General features: G+C 32.3%; 1 protein-coding gene across 3 annotated transcripts in view; it reads left to right on the forward strand.

Moving 5' to 3' along the window:
* LOC127720613 (uncharacterized) overlaps positions 1-22487 on the forward strand; it is a 30129-nt gene that overhangs the window by 1370 nt on the left and 6272 nt on the right. Inside the window, exon 1 of one of the 3 annotated variants that reach the window (XM_052227294.1) lies at positions 13247-13413. The exons of 1 other annotated variant lie outside the window; for it this stretch is intronic. The gene's annotated coding sequence lies outside the window, so the exon portion shown is untranslated. Of the gene's footprint in view, positions 1-13246; positions 13414-13916; positions 14078-22487 lie in introns of those variants that run through there. One more of the 3 variants, XM_052227296.1, reaches the window with a different exon arrangement.

Below are 22487 nucleotides of genomic sequence, written 5' to 3' on the forward strand. Positions count from 1 at the left end.
TTTGCAATATTTCTGACATATGTGCCAAACAAATAGCATTTGTTGCATGTCTTACATGTTTTCATAGACTAACTGCATAACATGCAAGCATTGAAGCTAAAATTCCATGTTCAATTAGATATTATATGCATGTTTGTATAAAAATTCAATAGGTTTTGTACAACTTAGATGCACTTCTGCTAGAGAATTGTCTTATGGTTTTTGTGTTGTTCACTCAGGTTTAACTGTCTCATTGAATACATTGATGGATCTCCTTGTATTCATATTTCTCTGAAGTACACAACAGCCCTTGGGGATTTTACATTTTCCACCTGCCCACAGTGGACAGCCCACCTGTGCCCACTCTCACTATATTCTCTTTTTTTTTGTAAAAATATTGATTACAAATGCTTATTTGTTTTTATCAATTGATTGTACTTGCAAGTCTTTTGATTCAGCAAAAGAAATTGCATGCCCACTCCTATGGGTAGGCAGAGTGGACAAGATAGAAGTTTTGCCCACCCAGTGTCCACTCCCAATGTGGGCAAGTGGATAAAGCAAAATCCATCTGAGTTGTAGTGTAAATTAAGAATTTAATAATTAATAATATTATTACTTTTCACACATATTAATATATATGTAAAGTCAAAATTTATTCACCAAAAGATTTTGGAAGTGCCCTTGCTCCTCTAAATGACCCATAAAGTCTACAATGCACTTCCTTTGAACTTACAAATGCGATGACGAAAAAAGAGTTAAATTTGCTTCATAGCATTGTATCCTGCCGATATTGGACATTATAAACTCATTCTGCTCACAATAGCATAAAAAATCATTCCCACAGGAGAGAGAGATCTGACATGCCCTTCCATTACAAGAGATAAAAAAAGATATAAGAAAAACAATCGATAGGGTTACGTTTGTGAGAATTTCATATTCATATGCATGGATTTAAAAAAAAAAACGGCTTCTGGCATTTTGTATTACATATTTTGTACAATATAAATTGAAGAAACTGAGGGTTATAACATTAACAAACAACAACCCAGCAACACATTTAATGTAAATAGTTCATAAATTTTCCAAAATGTTTGTACAGGTTGTAGTATAAAACCTGTCTGACAAATTACTAAGAAGTCTTCCATATGTTTTAATTCACAGTGATAGTAATCAATAATAAATAAACAGAGATGAATCAGGTGGCTGTAGATTGTTTTGCAGTCTCATTGGCATTAGATTGTATTTATTCATTTAAAGTCATTTATGAGATTTTCTTCAGCTTTCAAGTGAGGTTTGATAATGTACAGTAAAACCAGTCTAAAGTGAACCCTGGTTAAATGGAAAACCTGTTTAAACTGAATTCTTACATTTAATGTTTGTACAATAAATTTTAGTCATTTAAGCTGTTTTGAACCGTGAAACACCTGTCTCTAATATTGGAACAAAACCTTCAGTCATAAATGGTTTGGTTTGTAAAGGACTCGTCATATTTGTATCTAGAGATGACTTTTCCACATGACAGGCATTGCAGCAATGCTTCTGCAATTGCCCCACTTTTTTCACCCCTTATTTTGGCAATTTTTATGCCCCCACTGTAGCGGAGGGGGCATTGTGCTTTACCCTTGTCCGTCTGTACAACCGTTCGTACGTCCCGAAATTGGTTTCCGTTCTCTAACTTTAGTTTGCCTCTACCAAATGTTTTGAAACTTATAAACAATACTTATTACCACAAAACACAGATCAAGTATGAATTTGGGTGGTGTCACTTTTACCTTTCTAGAGTTATGTCCCTTTACAGATGGAAAAATTGCTGATTTTTTCGTTTCCGTTCTCTAACTTTAGTTTGCCTCTCTACCAAATGTTATGAATCTTATACACAATGCTTATATAACCACAAAACACTGATCAAGTTTGAATTTTGGTGGTGTCACTTTTACCGTTCTTGAGGTATGTCCCTTTATAATGTTAAATGCAAGCGGGGGCATCATCTGTGTCTCATGGACACATTCCCCATTTATTTTGATTGAAATTAAAAAATTGAAATGAAAGAGGACACTGACTAACTTTAAGACTATAGAAAAGGTACTTATATATGTAAATCACTTTCAGAATTTTGCCACCATCCCACTTTTCAGTCTACTACTACACACAACTGGTGGGGATTAAAAATTCCCTTACTTTCTTGACTTTGGATCAGCAGCAATTTGCAGGGCTTCACTATCATGATCATCCTTTAAGATAGGGAAATTTTGCAAAATAAGACTTTTTCTAGAAAAACCTCTAAATTCTGTATGCCAAAATATTCTCACCTTCACTTTATTGAATATACCATGGGCAATTAAGGGTGCATGCTCCTTGATGAAAATTCAATTGAGCTTTCAACATTTGTTTTAAGTTCTTTAGTTCTTTCAATTATGGTAGGGCAAAAAACAGAGAAAGAAACTTGGTCGTGAGAATAAAGTAAATTATGTAGTGCACTAGAATACCATCACATTCACAGATGCTTAATTACATCACTGTAGTATAATGTAATAACATTTGACATACAGATGACTTAACAATGATCTACTCTAGGCACCATATTGATTGTAGTAACTTATTGCTGAGTCACTGTGAAGCTCTTTTATCCTCCAATCTATGAATCAGCCCCCTTTTCTGTAAAAGAGGGACGGAAGATACCAGAGGGACAGTCAAACTCATAGATTGAAAGCAAACTGGCAACGCCATGGCTAAAAATAAAAAGACAAACAGACAAATAATAGTACAGATGACACAACATAGAAAACTAAAGACTAAGCAACACGAACCCCACCAAAAACTGGGGGTGATCTCAGGTGCTCCGGAAGGGTAAGCAGATCCTGCTCCACATGTGGCACCCGTTGTGTTGCTTATGTTATTACAAATCCGGTAAATAGTCTGTAAACTTGTATCAAAATCGTGACTTAACAATGATCTACTCTAGGCACCAAATTGATTGTAGTAACTTATTGCTGAGTCACTGTGAAGCTCTTTTATCCTCCAATCTATGAATCAGCCCCCTTTTCTGTAAACTTGTATCAAAATCGTGTTGTTATACTACTCTCAATTGCAAATGATTTTATTATAATTTATAATGATTATTTAATAGTGAGGCATCAAACTCTTTCTCATCTTTTCATCTCTACCCCCCTTTTTTCTGATGACCTTGTCCCGACATCACTCCACTAAAAACACTTGGATTGTAGATCTATGGCTTAATAATTTTGTACAATGAGATATTAAGTGCCAATTTCTGCCTAAGAATCAGGCAGTGGTGAAAACATGACAAACAAAAACCCACTCAAGTTGACATTAGTTTATGTTCAAAATGTATAATAGTGCACGAAAATAACATTCGTTTCCTTTTCCTGTTCTGGTTATTCAAGATATAATTTGGTTGAAATGCACTGAAATTAACAATAAAGGGGAGATAACTCCGTAAATTGCTATCATTCCAACCAAAATTTATCTAGAGATTTCTAGAATTACCAGACAAGCAGAAACGAAAGACCTACCATTTCTAACTCAGGATAAGGGTATCTTCAAAATAGGATCAATGGTAACGTACAATGTAGGTCGGTGGGTTTTTTCTGCCATGTTTTGATTTTTTCCAAATTGCCTGTTTCTTACACAGACTGGCACATAATTGTATGTAACTGAATTGAAATAACTGCTGAATCATCAACTATTTAACATGCATCAACAATAACACTGTGAAATCAATGAAATTTTACTGATCAATAACTCGCTGCATTCTATGCTGAACATCACAAGAATGGTGGTTGATTTCATTATTTTCCGATTATTCCACTACGTCTTAGGAACATAACAAAATAAAAACCAATGGCATAACCTGGTAAAGATGGAATTTGCAATAATGGCAGCTCCCAGGTATCAAATATAGGGATCGGGACTAACTGAGACAGTTTCTTTTGTATCCATCTATCCATAACATCTGAAACTCAGGGAAGAAATTGGCCTAAAGTTTTCATTGATTTGAAAAATTGCAATTTGAATATATGTTGAACCATGATTTAGTGTTATTTAATCACCCAGACATTTATGTGTCCGCTATCTTTTATCTTTGTTGAATTTTCATATTATATTTAAAGATTGTGTCAAAATAAAACTGGAACCTCAGCCTTTTTCACCAAGAACCCCTATTCAAAATTGCCGTATCCTGTAAACCCTTTAATTATTTTTAAGATCCCAACACCATTTTTCATTCCCTTCCCCCCAAAAAGAACCATAAAAAAACAAACAAATAACAGCAATACAAAGTACTAATTTTCTATGCAATGTAAAAGATCAGAGCATTCCACTGCAGAGTTTGACATTTATGACAGTATTGATTATCCATAGCTATCTTTCTCACAGCATGTAACTTTCAGAAGATATGTAGTTCTTGATAAAACTTGGCATGATCTCCTCTGTGACATCTGATTTGTTTGTAATAGAAAACACATAGACTAATCATTCTGTGGAATGTGCTGTACTAAGGAATGATGAATAAACTCTAAGACACAGAGACATTTCACAAAACATCTTATGAGAAAAAATAATTGTAAGTCATAAAGATTTCAGAATAACTTTCCATCAGTTTTAAAGTCGTAAGATTTTTTGTGAAAAGAGGCTCAGATGTCCCTTCTTTTTTACACCTCAGAATATTTAAAATGTTTTATGTTTGCAACTCTGGGCTCTTAGAAAAAGTTTTTTTTAAGAAAGCTTGTATGTATAAACAACATTTGCAAAGCCCGCATCAAGTTGGGCATTTGGGGTTTAAAGGCCATAAAAAAGAATATGTTTGTTTGCTGGGCTAACCCTACCTACCCAGAAAATAGCTGCCTACTCTTTTATTGTCCTAATGTGAAATTTTTTTTTTTAAATCAGATAGGCATGAAGACTAAATAACATCTGACACTTCAATTTCTCTTTGCTGAAAAAAAGAAAATGCCTACCTACCTACCTACCTACCTACCCACTGTCTCTACCTTTGGTTAGGGTTTGGGCAAACCAAAATATTTTTAAGTGTGGCCTAAGGTAGTTTCAACCTTTAAAAGACCTGTCTTCAGATGCTGTATTGAATTACTAGTGGCCATGTGATTGTCATAAATCCTGAAGATTCTTCAAGCATAATAATACTCCCAGCTGAGGTACCAATCTTTTGTTCATTTGATCCCCCCAATGCTAAGATAGGAGTCAGATTACAGATTTGGAAGAGTTTTAAGGGGCCAGGTTACGGCTTTGCAACCTCAATTTTGTGTAATATATTTTTTAAAAGCAGCAAATGAAGACAGTGGAACTCAGTTTTCCTATTATATCTCAGAACAACCTTTTCTTTTAGGATCGACAAAGGCATTTTTAGGGGGGAGGGCCCTTTTATCAAAATCCTGGATCCTCACCTGATCCAGGTCCACGTCTCTACATTGACCTTGTAATAAATATGTTTTATCACTCTTGATTATATCTTTTTTTGTGATAATTTTTCATATGTCACACTACCTGAGTAGAATGAGAATGTATGACACCATGAGCCTACGTCATGAGCCTACCTTATTGACGTTGCCTAGGAAAACTGAGGTACACAGATTATCAATGGTCTTTTAAACTAGAGGATGTTCTTGGCTACGTCTTATCTCAGGGCTGTCACCCTTCAAAGAGTCAACTTGTAGCTGAGAACCACTCTCTTGTTTGAAAAACGATCAATAAGCCTAAGTACCGGTACTGGTATCTCCTATACATTTCCCATCCATTTTATTTTCTATGTGTCAGACGCTTACTTAATAACCACAATTTTATTGTAATCAATTCAATGATGGATGTTGTGTCAAATTCATTTCACAATGGAAGGAAATTTTAAAGGGAAGTAACTCTTCATATGTATAGTTGTCACAGATCTTTAAGATTTATATGACAAAGAAAATATTTATTCTTGTATTTGTATTTATTTACAAATGTTACCATGGTGTCTGTAAAACTAAATCTAAAATATTTCATTAAGGCCAGTTTTGCCTGAAGGAGTTGCAATCATATTATAGTATTTTTACTTTATAATTTTAGGTAGATTGCATATTTGTAATGCTAAACATGCTAAAGCACTGTTTAAATCCACTTGAATCTTAAATCCTTTAAAAGTTTCTGGTTAGAAGGTTACTGGTAGTGCTTCCATACCTATTTACACACATATATGGCATATATTTCTGAATGGCATTTTGGTAAAGTTTCAAAATATACATGACTTTTTTTTATAAAAAAAAACCCCAAAAAACAAAACATTAAAAACTTGAAAACAAATTTAAATTTGGAAAAGATCTCTTTGATGACAAGAAAATGTCTGTATATATTTTACAAATCAATTATATTTGAAAGAATGAACCTAGAAAGGTAGATAACTTTCAAATTTCACACTTTAAAACATACATGTACATTTTGTCATGTCAAGGCCTTTTATAGCTGGCTATTGGGTTCACATTTTGCTCATTTTTGAAGGCCGTTACTGTGACCTATATATAAAGATAAAAAGATGTGGTTTGATCGCCAATGAGACAACTCTCCACCAGAGACCAAATGACATATAAGTTTACAACTGCAGGTGACTGTTGCTTTTAAAAATCTACTTCTTTTGAATTCTGTTAAACATTTGTCCAAAAAGGTACCAGTTGGCAATCACACCAGTGACCTCTCCCTATCTATATATTTTATATATATACACTCTAGCTCCTGTTCATATAAAATATGCCGAAAGAAATTTTCACCAATATGTAGCAAATGTAGTTGATAGGAAAAACATAAATTTCAGTTCAGAAAACAACTTAAAGATTTTTTATTGTGATGAAGTGTAGATCAAAGTTAAATGCAAATTACATCACATTCTCTTAAAAACAGGTTGTTGTCTGGTTTTGTGGTTTGATAGATTACCTTAACAGAAACTAAAAGCAAACTTCTCATCTGGAAGTCTTCAAGATTTCTCCCCATTTATCAGAGATGAAAATTTAAATTTTCAAGTGGTAACTCAGCCAATATATACTGGTGTCCCAGTGTCATATGATCAATCAAGAATGTGATAAAAATGAGTAGCCCAGCTCAAATTTTAGGGGCCATGGTCAATTAGGCTCTTGAAAATTTCCATCCCTACTAATAAACTTACAGGATGGTCCATCCCTATTAATAAATTATCAGGATGGTCCATCCTAGGATTATTTAGTTTGCTCAATATAAGGTCAAAATTATAATATATGTCATATCTAAAAGTTCAAGAGGACATACAAATAAAGAGTCATAATAACAATTCATAACAAAAACTGACTAATAAGTCCTGAGGTCAGAGCAGATATTGTCCATATCTATACTACTAAAATAACCAGGTCCAATTTGTTAGCCGGCATGATGTAAAATCGACGATTCAAAGAATTCAACTTTATATATAACTAATATAGGACAATGGTGTTGATTAAAAATTACACCATTCCAGGCCCTTTTGTTTTCCAGATAATTAACATTACCACTAATTAACAAGTTCCGGGTCGAATCCGATACCGTTACCAATAGTATAATGTCACATGTTACCTGTTACCTAATGTGTACGTTCCACCTCTGTCAGGTGCACCACCAAATGATGTATTTGGGATCCTGAATTTCGTTATTATACAGGGATTGACACTACTAAATGCAATCATTGACCAAAAAAATATATCTACAAGTAGTTTCCGGTTGTATTAAGAAAACCTGAGGTCGGGTTCAAACAGAAAGATTTTGAAAGCAGAGAAAACTGTGCACCTTATAATCAGCATGATTTTAACAAATGACAATACGAATAATAAAAATAGAGGCTTAAAATAAGGCGTAGGTACTTTACTTCAGCCAAGGATGCGGGTGTGTTCTAGGAAAATATTGTTTGTGCTGTATTTAGACCCCTCTACCAAAAAATTTGTTTTGCATGCACATGTATAAGAATTGCGGTTTTTATCCAACGCAATCATAGGTTTGAACGTTGTTTTCAATTTAGACTTGCTAGTATATATATATATATATATACAAGTCTAAATTGAAAATTTTTATAAATATCATGTATATAGGACTTATTATGTCAAATACTTATTTCAGAAGAAATGTAATTTAACTGTTCATGTCAGAACATCAATGTATATCAAAAGTCAAGTTTATTATTGTTTTTATGTCAATCAATGTTTTTATGTCAATCAATTTTTTTATGTCAATCATTGTTTTTATGCCCAGCTGATTCCCATGATTGCCTTTTGTTACTAAGTCTTAATGGATTAAATTCAGGATAAGAAAAAATAAAATGTCTGGCTGGCTCAAATAGTTTTTGGCAGCCCTGCAGCAGACATCTCTTATTTTGTTATATTAAGGAATCACTGCACAAAAAATAGGGTCACTTTGACTTACTATTAATGCATGAATTACTAAAGTCAAAATTTAAGTTGAAGAAATGAGATTTTTTTTTCGGCACGAATGTGAGCTTTTGCTTTGAGCTGAAGGCTGGACAAATTATAATCACAAACCACCACTGTGGTCTAATGCAAAGGTGACTGCCTCAAGTGTGATAGGTTGTGGGTAAGGGGTACAATCCCAGGCCTGTTTTCTCATTTTATCACATATTTGTAATTTAAAAAAGGTCCCAACAGATTTTCATCGTATAATATAAATGAAGGTTTCTTTCACAAAATTAAAACAGTCTCAGAACTGCATATATACAAGTAATTCATATTCCCTTTTACTCAAACACTTTTTATGCCCCGCCTAGCGACGATAGGAGTCCGCCTGTCCCGTGTCAGGTTAAAGTTTTTGGTCAAGGTAGTTTTTGATGAAGTTGAAGTCCAATCAACTTGAAACTTAGTACACATATTCCCTATGATATGATCTTTCTAATTTTAATGCCAAATTAGAGTTTTGACCCCAATTTCATGGTCCACTGAACATAGAAAGTGAGATAGTGCTAGTGGGGCATGTGTACTATGGACACATTCTTGTTATTTCTTTTTTGCAAACAGTCTTTTTACAAAACATTTTTATTTTTATTTTTATTGCTAACACAAATAAGGGTTAGCAAATGCGATGTAATTTTGAAAGAAAAGTTGTGTATACAAGCGGTTATTTGGAGGTCAGATATACTTTGAATCATTTATTTACCAATCTTTTGAAGCTTTCACAACTTTAATAGTATCTGATGATAAATTTATGGCTTAGATATTGAGTGTCTTTAAATTTTAATGAAGTAATTTAAATTTAACAAACAATTAATGTTTACAAAGGGTGGAGACAATTGTTTGTAAATATTTATGGTTCTTCTTTATACTTTAATTAAATAGGATACTTTATATATCTACATTGTATATCTTATACTAGTGACAAAGATCTCTTTACCATATGTTTACGTTTCTTACTCCTGTCATATTTATGTTATTTTTGTAGAAATTCCAAATCACAATGCTTGTGAGTCAGCCCAATCTGTCTGTGTGTCTGTCCTCACACCATACAATAACTAGAGAATGCTTGGTTCCAATTTCATAAAATTTGTATAGAAATTAGAATATTTGAATCGGTGCAAGAAAGCTCTCTTTTGATTTTGAAAATAGTTTGGTTTGTAATTCCAGACTTACTGAGACATCAGATTTCTGAAATTGTTCATGTTTTTGGATGGATTGACTTGAAACTCTACACTGTTGTTGAGATTAGTTGAACTATAAAGCTATTCTTATGTTGTACTGTTTCATTACTGTCCCAGTGTCCCAGGTTAGGCTAGGGTTTGGTGCCAGCAAACATGTTTAACCCCACCACATTTTGTATGTACCCAGGGGCGGATCCAGAGCCATTTTCAAAAGGGGGGTTCCCAACCCAGGATAAAGGGGGGGGGGGGGGGGGGGTCCAACCATATGTTCCCATTCAAATGCATTGATCATCCAAAAAAAAAGGGGGGTTCCAACCCCCTGAACCCCCCACCTGGATCTGCCACTGGTACCTGTGCCATTTAGTCAGGAGCGTGTAATTCAGTGGTTGTAGTTTGTTGCTGTATATCATATTTGTTTTTTGTTTATTGTTTTGTACATTAATCAGGTTGTTAGTATTCTTGTTTGAATTGTTTTAGATTTGTCATTATATAGGCTTTTATGGCTTACTATTCGGTATGAGTTTTGCTCATTGTTGAAGGCTGTACAGTGACCTATAGTTGTTGACTTCTATGTCATTTGGTCTCTGATGGAGAGTTGTCAATCTGAATCATACCACATCTTCTTATATTATACATGTTATAGTTCTCTTTGGATCTTTTCAACTGCAGTGGATATTGAATATTTTCTTGCTTTAGTTCCAGTGATTTATAATGGGACTTAAAATTAGTTATTAGATTTAAGTAGATTTGTCACATGTCATGCTCTGAGTGAGGCACTGGCTTAAGTATTACAACATGTATCATACTGAGATCGATTTGCTTAAAACTAATTACATTCTCTTTGCCATTGGTAAAAAAGCTACCTTTCAATTTGAACATTTTCCTGATTCCTCATTGCAGCTGTATGGGGATGTAATTTTTTGTCTCGCCTTGACGGAGTCAAAAAGCGAGACATAGGTATGCTGTTTCCGGCGTCGGCGACGGCGATGGCGTCAACAATGTATTAGTTTGTGATTAGGTCTAGTTCATGGTGAACCACTAGTGGTAGGTCAATGATATTTGGTATGCAGTTGTATTAGCATTGGCACATCTCATTACTTTGCAGATTATTTGGCCCCGCCCCCTCAGTCAAGGTCTATTGACTTTGAAACATTTCATAGTTTACATGTATTAGTTTGTGATTAGGTCAATTTGTGGGGAACCACTAGTGGTAGGTCAATAATATTTGGTATGCAGTTGTATAAGCATTGGCATATCTCATTTCCATGGAGATTATTTGGCTCCGCCCCCTTAGTCATGGTCTATAGACTTTGAAAATTTTGCTAAGTTAACATGTATTAGTTTGTGATTAGGTCAGTTCAAGGGGAACCATTAGTGGTAGGCCCATGTTAATTGGTGTTCAGTTGTATAAGCATTAGCACATCTCATTTCCACGGAGAATATTTGGCCCCGCCCCCTCAGTCAGGGTCTATTTACTTTGAAACTTTTGCTTAGTTTACATGTATTAGTTTGTGATTAGATCAGTTTAAGATGAACTGCTAATGTTAAGTCAATGATATTTGGTATGCAAATTTATTGGCATTTGCAAGTATCGTTTCCATGGAGATTATATAGCCCCACCCCTGATCATGGTTCATTGACTTTTAAACTTTTACATAGTTTACAAGTTAATGTTTGTGTTTAGGTTTGTTTAAAGGGAACGACTTATAATAAGTCAATGGTATTTGGTATGCAGTTGTATTAGCATTGGCACATCTCATTCCATGGAGATTGTTTAGCCATGTACCTTCAGTCATGGTTCATCGACTTTGAATATTTGCATAACTTACATGTTAAAGTATTGCTATTTTAATTTCAACATTTGCATTATCAAAATTACAAAAAGGCGAGACATATCTCTGTGATAACAGTTTATTATGAGGATAATCTAATAAACCTCTATTTCTTCAACATCTTGTTAACATATTGACTCAAACCAACTTTTATTCCTACCAACTTAAAGATATACTGGTAATTGGTACATTCAATCATAAATGTCAAATTCAAAGGTGGTATATTTTATTTACTTTAGATAGAGTTATCTCCCTTTATTTTAAAATGTCAGTGTACAGAGTTTATCATGTGGTAATTATTTATTAATTATATAGATATGAAATTTAAACAGGTTTGACAAATTATCTTTATTTATCATTGAAATATTTGTAGAGTTATCTCCCCTGATAAACTTGCATTAGAGATTTCAAAGGCATTACATGTGGAAATATACATTTAAAAATGATGTATTCCTATGGCAGTAAGTGAAACTCTGACAATCTTTTTTAACTATAAAAATTCTTCTGACATTTGTTAAAAATTATTATTAACGTCATCTGCAATACTGCATGACCTGTGCAGGTTTAACTATAACAATAATTTCTTAAAGTCATATTAGAGGGTTACTAAGGAATGCCCTTTATCATCAAGCATCAAACGTCTGTTTTTTGCTCCTGTTAGCATCAAACGAGTATTAATTTTTCATTGTCATTCTGCAATTATCTCATTAAATGTAGCTACCGTTAGTGAGTAAAATGTTTATCGTTAACATTATTTTAACAAATATTTTAACATTTTTCGTCATGTGGGGTACCCCATTCCTACCCTCAATTTAGTTGTTAAAATAAAATTGAGAATGGAAATGGGGAAATTGTGTCAAAGACAGCCCAAGGCCACCAATGAGTCTTCAACACAGCGAGAAAATCCCGCACCTGGAGGCGTGCTTCAGATGACCCCTAAACAAAAATGTGTACTAGTTCAATGAAAATGGACGTCACTCTAAACACCCTAACATATAAACAAACTAAAATTTAAAAAAACAAACAAGACTAGCAAAGGCCAGAGGCTCCTGACTTGGGACAGGCGCAAACATGCGGTGGGGTTAAACATGTTTTGTGAGATCTCAACCCTCTTCCTATACCTCTAGCCAATGTAGAATAAACAAGACCACAGCAATATGCACAGTAAAACTCAGTTTAAAAGAAGTCGGAGTCTGATGTCAGAATAGGTAACAGAAGAAATTAAGCAAAATGACAATGATACATAAATTAACAAAGGACTACTAGCAGTTACTGACATGCCTGAGCTCCAGACCTCAATTAAACTGATTGAAAGATTTGTCTAGTGACAAAAATATTCAGTGGTTGCAGTCATATAACGATTGCATTTTCATTTAATTAATGTGGATATGTCTCAAGACAATTCATGATTTTAAAATAGTGATTCCCTTTGGAAGAAATATTATGTAATACTGAATAAATAAAGTTACTTCAATGTAGCTATTATAATGTTTAAAGTTTTATGGAACACTAAAGTGTGCCTTAATGAAATTTATTTTCGAGAAAGTTATTTTAATGTCGCACTTAAAATCATTCAATTAACACTAATGTACACAAATAAACATGTAACACCTTAGATGGAAATCTCGAGTAATTTTGTCACATAGCCTCAAACAAAAGTCAAATTGTGGTTAATATAAGTTTGATTGAAGAGAAAATTGGTGTACTATGGGCTAGTAGTTTTTGTTAAACACGGCTACATAATGTTATTTACTCATGCAATGTGTGCATCGATAGAGAGACAAGTACAATTAGTGTATTTACTATTTTATTAATACCAAAACATCACAAATAAAATGCGTTCTTTATGAGCAAATATTCTACTACATAGATTCATAACAAAACTAATTTGGTATAATTTATGCAATGTTATTTGGAGTATAAGTATCAGGAAATCAAGTTCCTACAACATTTACAGTAAGTTGTCTTATTTCAAATTATAAATGATAAAGAATGAATTTAATGCTGTAAAAAAAGTTTCATATATTACATGTATATATATAAATATATCCCTTGTCTTTGTTTTTTTCTGTATTTTATTTGGAAAATTTTGTCAATAAAAAAAACCTATCTTTTTTTGGCAAAATTCTGAATATACTCAAGATATTATAAATCTTTAACTATAATTTTAAGAAACCTTAAAAACTACTGTAATTCGTAATTTGATGATTTTTTTTCTAATAAACCACTGAGGCACTTGTCTCTGAAAAAAAACAAGTACATACTAAGGTATCTTTTCAGTTACATATAAGTATTTCAGAGTGTTGAACACATTTGTAAATTTTGTTATTATCAATCAGCTCTTTTACAAGATACCTTGTTTGTTTTTTTTTTTAAATTATCAATCAATTTACTTATGATTACATATGATTGGCCGTCACAGTTCATTGAACTTTGATACTTATCCATTTTACCTGGTATAGGTAAGAAATTGAGGGATTTAGTCAATATTTATTTTATGGTGAATTAAACAGTTGAGTTTCAATATACATGGAGTCTAAGGATATAAAAATTAAAAAGGATTAATTTAGGTCATAAATTAAGGACAATTGTATAAATACATGGAATTATAATTCAACAGGTAAGTCATGTTAACAGATATGTCTATTTTATGTCATATGTCAAATTCAGGTAGAGCAGTTATTTTAGATTTGGCATATAAAATCAACTTTGATATATATGTTGTTTGTTTTTGTATAAGGTAAATGTATGATTGCTTGAAAGCAAAATAATTTGTGATTTGTGTTTGGTAAATTTCAGTACTATTTTAGTAAATTTGGCTTAACTAGTATATTCTATGTTAAAAGACTCTTAATTTTCCTGTATTGAGATCTCTCTCAAATTAGTCAATTGTAAACTTTGAAAAAATAGGTAATTTAATTTTGTAACAAGAAATAAGCCTAGCTAGCTGGTATCAGGATGAACTCATTAATTGGAGTCTTTTCCTGACTAATTGGGACAGACACTGTCATACACAATGTAGCAGGGTAAAACATGTTTGGGTTACCTCATTATATATATGTATATTGCGTTTTGTTAAGATATATTTTTTCACTTTTTTGGTCTTTTGGAAAATGTTGTTTGTGGTGTATTTAGACCCCTCCACCAATAAATTTTTTTTGCATGTACACTAATAAAAATTGCGGTTTTTATCCAACGTAATCATAGGTTTGAACATTGTTTTCAATTTAGACTTGTATATATATATATTTATTATGTTCACTCTCCCTAACCCTGGCTGAGGACAGGGAAAAAGAAGAAAGTGCTGGCAGCCTGCCGCCTGGAGTGCATGATACACCTGTCACTTTTTCAATGAATAAAGTTCAATAAACCCTTAATGTCATATCAGAAATAAAAAAAAAAAAATTAAAGGGAGCTTATTTTAATAGATATAAACCAGTTACCAAAGTTTTATGAAAACTGCTCAAAGCATTTTTAGGTGGATTTTCATTAAAATAAAAATCGGTTATTGATTTGGGGATGTATGGCGAGCGGGTGGGTGGGCGGGCTGCCAAACAGTGTCTGTTCATTTACATGAAAACATTTTTAAGAATTTTTTTCAAATTTAGATATGTTGTTTCCCGTGACTAAATGAAGGTCAAGTTCAATTTTCACGATTTTTAGCTTTTCTCGTTGTTCAGTTATAGCCCTTTCCCAAGATTTCAATTTTTGATGAATTAATCCATTTCTGTACGAAGGGAAATAACTCATTTTTTAAAAGATTTTTTAAAAGACTTTGTATTAATGATAAATGACATTTCTGATTTTTTTTCTTTTCTTTGGTAAATTGTTTGAAGAATTTTGTGGTAGGTTTGTTTGTTATTCTGTATAAACTAATTTTCTGAATGGTATATATATATTTTTTTTATGAAGTGAACTCCTTTAATTAAATAATAATCTATTTTTATTATAGGATATATTTCATTACATTTAAAGTTGTTGACATTGATCAAAGATAAGTTGCAGATCTGTATTAGTTTGTGACAAATGAAAGAAAAAATATTTGAAACTATTGATTATATTTGAATATAATTTGAAAATAGATATACATTGTGTTACATCATATCTAATTTTAGAGAACTAACAATCATATCTAATGTTAGAGTACTATGTTAAACCATATTTCTGTTCAAAGGGAAATAACTCAATCTATTCCATGAACACATGATAACATCAAAATTTCTTTATAACAATTTTTTTTAATTCATGTGTGTTATGAAGGTAGATGTCACAGTTGTTATGTGGTATTTTATTTTTGTTGTGTGTTTAATGTTTAATTTTTACATGATCCTGTTTGGGGTTCAGATTTGCAAATATCATTTTCATTATTAATCAAAAATAATCTATTTTAAATATTCAATCACAATCCAAATTCAGAGCTGTTTTAAGCTTAAATGTTGTGTCCATATTTGCTCAACTGTTCAGAGTTCGCCCTCTGAAGAAAAATCCGGTTTGCTGTCACTTGAGTCAGCCTCTTGTTGAGTTATTGTCTGAAAACTGGAAAATCCCTCCTTTTTATGAATGAAATCCCATAACTCAGAAATGTAAAATATAAAAGTTATAAAAATTGAATGGGAACTTATGTCAATAGATATAAACAATTCACCAAAGCTTCATGAAAATTTGTTAAAGTGTTTTTGTCCAACATGTTGATGACAGATGGACGGACAGACAGCAGTAATATGTCCTGTAAACAGGGTATAAAAACAGTAAAAAAATTGGATATATAGCAAATACTTAACTGATTATAGAGGGGTCTTAACCAACTGTTCTTAAGGATGTACTTTATGTGAAATTAAAAAAATCTAGAATTTAAAAATTTATACTATAAGTCAGAGGAGCATTAGTTAAGGAACAAATACATCTTAGAAAATTGACTGGTTATGGAGCTCTTTTTCAAGATATTTATTTTTTATAAAATGGCGGGACAAGGTTGACTCAAACTTATACATTATATTTGCAATGGTATTATTGGGGTCTCAAATCGAAAGAAAAAAAATCTAGAATCTGCTTAAATTTTGGTAAATGACCTTTTATGAGCTATTGAAGTCTTATATGAAAAGAAAAATGGGTGTTATGGGGTAAAATATTTTACCTTGTATTGTAGGAAAAAACCCTAAACCTGACCTTAGTACATCCTGAATGTAAGTCAGTAATTTTTTTATCAGTACATAATTATCTTCAGTCTAAGTATATGTCTTTTTCCAGATTTCATTTTTATTAAATATCAATTGATAGATGACTATAGTCTAAACCCTCTTTTCATGTGTACACAATTTGTATCCTAGTTGTGTAACAATTGTAATTGTTGGGCAGATCATCCATTGTTTAGTATTCACAGAAAATGATTCTTCCATTTTGAAATCATCTGATAATGCAATACTTAGATATTGTGGCAAAAGTCTATCATAAAATACACCTAAATTGTAAGTAAAATGTTCTTTTAAAAAAAGAAAATAATACTTTATAAATTGTTGCATTTGAAGCTTTCTTTCTTCTGAATTTACCTTTGTCAAGAAGGCTCATACTGAAAAAATTGAATGCCAGGGATGTATACTTTCTAAACATGTGAAGAGCTAAATGATCAAAAGGGGCCTAAAAGAATGAGGTCTTTAAAAAAACAAACATTCCAATTCCCTGAGACAAGGTTGTAAATTGCAACCTTGCCTGAGGGAGTTGGATGGAACATTTTTTTTTTTTTTTATATTATTTATGAATGGATCAAAATTAAAGAAGAAATTTGAAATGATGAATAATATCAAATTGCTCTTCAAAGTAATTCTAAATGATTGAATATTTGAATGTGCTTTTGATTCAAATATTTTCGTGGATTAAGAAAAAAATGTCTTTTCATGGATATTTGATTTTGTAGTTTTACCAAAGTTTGCATACAAGCTTATAGAAAGTCTGTACTTCATTGAACATTTAAATTCGTGGTTCACCTGTATCTACAAAATCCACTAAAATTGATATCCCATGAATAAAATAATGAATCCTAAGTACATACTCCAAAAGGGAGGTAACTCTGACAAATTGCTGTGTAATCTTGAAGACACTGAAATACTGTATACTGTAAATTCAGAAATTATTGTGTGCATTTATTATTGCGATTTAGTCACTTTAGACTAAAATGCGATTTTAATTTTTGTGATATTGAGAAAAATCCTGTTTAATTCATATAAAAAATTTCAAAATGCTAGTTTAAATTATTGCGATTATAACCCTGTCGCATTTTTCGCAATAATAAAAACATTGCAATAATTTCTGAATTCACAGTAGTTATAACAGGGGCGGATCCAGCCATTTTAAAATTTGGGTTCCAACCCATGATAAAGGGGGGGTTCCAACCATATGTCCCCATTCAAAAGCATTGATCGTCAAAAAAGGGGGGTTACAACCCCCCGGAACTCCCCCCAGGGGCTGCCACTGGTTATAACCATTATCTGCAAGGATTGAATATCAATTATGTTTTTCAGCAATCAAGAATAGATAATTATCGATTATGTTTTTGGTCCTATTGGCTTACACTATAAACCTTTCATAACCCAGGAGAAGGACACTTACACCAGTCTGTTTCTTTGATATATTGGTTAGTTCCGAGTGTTTAATTAGTTTTGTTATGAGAAATCTGACTGTGTATATAAAAAGAAGATGTGGTATGATTGCAAATGAGACAACTCTCCACAATAGACCAAATGATACAGAAATTAACAACTATAGGTCACCGTATGGCCTTCAACAATGAGCAAAGCCCATAACGCATAGTCAGCTATAAAAAGGCCCCAAAATGACAAATGTTAAACAATTCAAACGAGAAAACTAACGGCCTAATTTATGTATAAAATAATGAACGAAAAACAAATATGATGTACAGCAACAAACGACAACCACTGAGTTACAGGTTCCTGACTTGGGACAGGCACATACAGAATGTGGCGGGGTTAAACTAGTATATGTGTATATCCATTCCAATATGATTTCTTTAAGTCCAAAACAGGCTTATCATATGGTGATGTCAGGCGGATGGATAGGAGAAGAAAAATGTGTACTTAGTTTATGTAACCAACTCCTCCTACAGTTTTATCAACCCAGATCCCTGAAACTTCACAGGACAATTACACATATGTTGAAGTTATGCACCTGCTATTAAGGAATTGTTTAAGGAAATTTTTTCTCATTTTTTCAGACTTTGGAACTTAACTCATTTTTCAAACATTTAAATATAAAAATAAGGAGGTGAGGTATGACTGCCAATGAAACAACTTTCCACCAAAGTTCAAATAAAGTAATTGTAAGCAATTATAGGCAACCTTACGGCCTTCAACAATGAGAAAAACCCACACCATATAGTTGGCTATAAAAGGCTCCGACAAGAAAAATATGAAACAATTCAATTGAGAAAACTAACGACCTAATTTATATCCAAAACAATTGACGAAAAACAAATCTGACAGACATGAACCAACGACAACCACTGAACTACAGGCTCAGTAAAGAGCATTCTTCATTGTTTAAGAAACATTCTGCTGACCCTGGCCATTTGAGTCTTTGAGATCACCCCCAGTTTTTGGTGGGATTCGTGTTGCTCAGCCTTTAGTTTTCTATTTGTGTTTTGTGTACTGTTGTTTGTCTGTTGGTCTTTTTCTTTTTTAGCCATGGCGTTGTCAGTTTATTTTCGACTTAAGAATTTGAATGTCCCTCTGGTGTCTTTTGCCTAGATCTCTTTTGATCTCTTTTTTTCTCAATTCAATTTCAATTTTCTTCTCTTTATCCATTCACCTAGCTGTAAAAGACCTTATTATAACCACTATAAATATTTTCACACCAAGATGACAAAAGGATAAATCAATTTTTGGTGTATATAATCAAATCACTTTTCAATCTGATTAATATTTACATACTTTTAAGTATATAATAATAGGTGCAAACAAATAAATAATGATTTGACCCTAAGGCTGGGTTAAAAATGTTAAAGAAACATGTATGTGTCTAAATTACATAAATTTTGTAATGTTTACAACATAAACATGGTTTCAAGGACATAAAAATGCAATTTGGATTTTTAAATTCTTGAGAATATGATGTGCGGTGAGTTGAATTTAATTTTATGTTCAATTTACGTTTAGGTTTCTCAAAATAGTTGAATTGATTTTTTGGTTCAAATTTTTGTATACTTTAGTATATATGTACATGTATATATACATTGTGGTTTCTCAAAATGATTGAATGGTTTTTGGTTCAGATTTTTAAATATTAAAAAAAAAAATCTACACATGAGTTGCAAAATAACCACAGTTACAATTCAAAGATTTTATTTGCGTAAAATAACTGTAAAATAAAAATACCTGCACTTAACCGCATATAAATGAGCAGCCTTGAATAGAAATTGACCTTATGCACATCTGTGAACCTATTTCGGGTTGAAAAAATACAAAGTCTGTAACTGTTTGAAAATTGAGTTGTTATAAGAACCTTACAAAACACATCAAAATTCGTCTTTTATTTTTCTATTTGAATGTTCCTATAAATCAATCAAATATAAAAGATAAGAAGATGTGGTATGATTGCCAATGAGACAACTCTCAACAAGAGAAGTCTTATACATGTACATGTATACATACACTTGCTGCCTGCATAAGGTCTAATCCTATCCAAGCCAGCTCATATGTATATGCTTTAGAGTTGATGGATAAATTTGACTAATGTAGGCTAGTATTCATCCAATTAACCAATTTCTGGTCAAAGGAATTTGAGAGGCTGGCTGCAGGGACTTACTCTTATATAAGATACAGCATACTATCTCAATAATGGTTTACTCAATATTTTTCTTAAATTTAAACACCAGAGAATTAAGTGGATTTATTATTTTCCAGAGTTGGCTAGATGTCATTGATTAAAGATTTCTTTCACTGCAAAATTTTTAGAGAGACATGTAAAAATTTGCGATATTGTGTCAAATTAAATGAGCACTGCAATATGTATTGCTGAATAAAAACTTTTCCTTTACCATATTTTAACCGATTTCTTACATAAAGCTTCATACCACACAGTCTAGACCCACATGTATCATGTGTATTGATGTACATGTATGAGGGTCTCGATGGGGTTTACAGAATAGAGAATAATGGGCAAAAAGTGCAGAAGAAAGGACAAAATAAATTAGAGAACTGAGAAAAAAAAGGCCAAAAAAAGAAAGAAAGAAAAGAGAGTTATGGACAAAATAAATAATGAATAGAGAAAAAAAGGTCTGAAAAATGAAAAAGTAAATAAATGAGAGAACCCATTCAGACTCTCGATTATGTATAAACATATTGATTTTCTTGTAGGACACAAATTAAATACATGAAACTGAGACCATGTGATCAAATTTTGAATTTTTAAATCCTTCAGATCGGCAATATATCAAGTTAACATGATTCTAAATTATACATATAGCAGGTTTTAACACAGATTGTTGATTTTTACCGATTATAAGTCTTCAATATTTTGACATGTTAATACACCCACTGATTTCTCTTACGTAACTACTTGTATGAATATATAAGTTTTATATCAAATGTTCTGAAAAGATTTGATAAAGTTTGATAATGATTGGGTGCAAGTAAAGTACGAGCTCATTATATAATATTTTCAATCACATATTTTGGGTGGAGTGTATAAATCTAATCTTCTGTGACGTGCATGAGAGTTATTTTTTTTAATCAGTACAAGGGAAACAGATCTAAATATTTTCATAGAGGCATAACTAGGAAATTAAAACAGGTCATACCTGTATATCTATCATTTAGATCAAAATCTGCATCATATTTATAGGTAAAGAAACCTTAGTTCTGAACTTGGACACCTGACTGAGATGAAATCAGATTTGTAAAAAATAAGGTGGCCAAATTTTACTTGTATTCTAGCTTAAGGTGGACAACTGCAATGTATAAAAAAACTCAGCCTATAATTGTGTATGCAAGATGTGCATTTCGTCTAAAAATTTTAGACTCATCAGTGACACTCAAATCAAAAACGTTAAAAGGCCAAATAAAGAACAAATTTGAAGAGCAATTTGATCAGGACCAAAAATTTTCAAAGATTTTGTCAAACACTGCTTAATTTTCACACTTCCCACTTTTTATTTTAGTTTTGCAGCTTTATATTTTGGTGGCAATAGCAATGGGCATTTTTGACCTGTTTTTAAGCTAGCTTATATAATAGACTACTTTTATTTTCACACTTCCCACTTTTAAGTCAAGTTTCACAATAGTATATTTTAAATAACCTTCAATTATCACCTAATCATTTGGTCAATAGAACCACATACTGGGGTGTATCTATGCTAAGTAGTCCAGGAGGTCTCTGGTCATCAAAGTTTTACAAAAGGACTTGACTCAAACACCTGAATTATTTTTAATCAAATGCCCAATATCCAGGGTTCATCATGTTAAGTCAATAATTTTAGACCAGGCAATGATATAGTGACAGACATTCTACAACAAGTATAAATACACCGTTGAAAGTTTTACATCTTGTGGCCCCAACTATGGTCTAATCTGACCTGCAATTTTTGGGGTTTTGGCAGTCTGCCAACCTTGTGACCCGATGTCTCATTTAAAAGGAAATATGTCCTTTTAAAGTTTTCAAAACCAAAAATCATATCAGTTTAGAACAATATTGTGTGCTTATAAATGACCTTGTGGGTGACCTGGAGAGATAGTTTTAAAATGTGACATTGTGACCTAAAAGGGGTACCCTTCTGGAGCACCACATCTGATTAAAGTTCAGTGTTAAAGACTCACAATGTTTTTTTGTTTTTTTTTATTTAGAGTCAGTTAGTTTAGTAGAGCCATGATGATGATGATACATGTATATGGAGTCGGTCCCCTCAAGTAAATGAAGTTATTTTAGAATCAATGATTAATTTGGATATAGTCTTTTACAGATTTATGTCTGATTGTTCTACCCCATGTAGGTTGCCTGAATCTTGCTGCACTCTGACTCTTTTG

Source organism: Mytilus californianus, unplaced genomic scaffold (genome assembly GCF_021869535.1).
Source record: "Mytilus californianus isolate M0D057914Y unplaced genomic scaffold, xbMytCali1.0.p SCAF_11, whole genome shotgun sequence".
Taxonomy (NCBI): domain Eukaryota; kingdom Metazoa; phylum Mollusca; class Bivalvia; order Mytilida; family Mytilidae; genus Mytilus; species Mytilus californianus.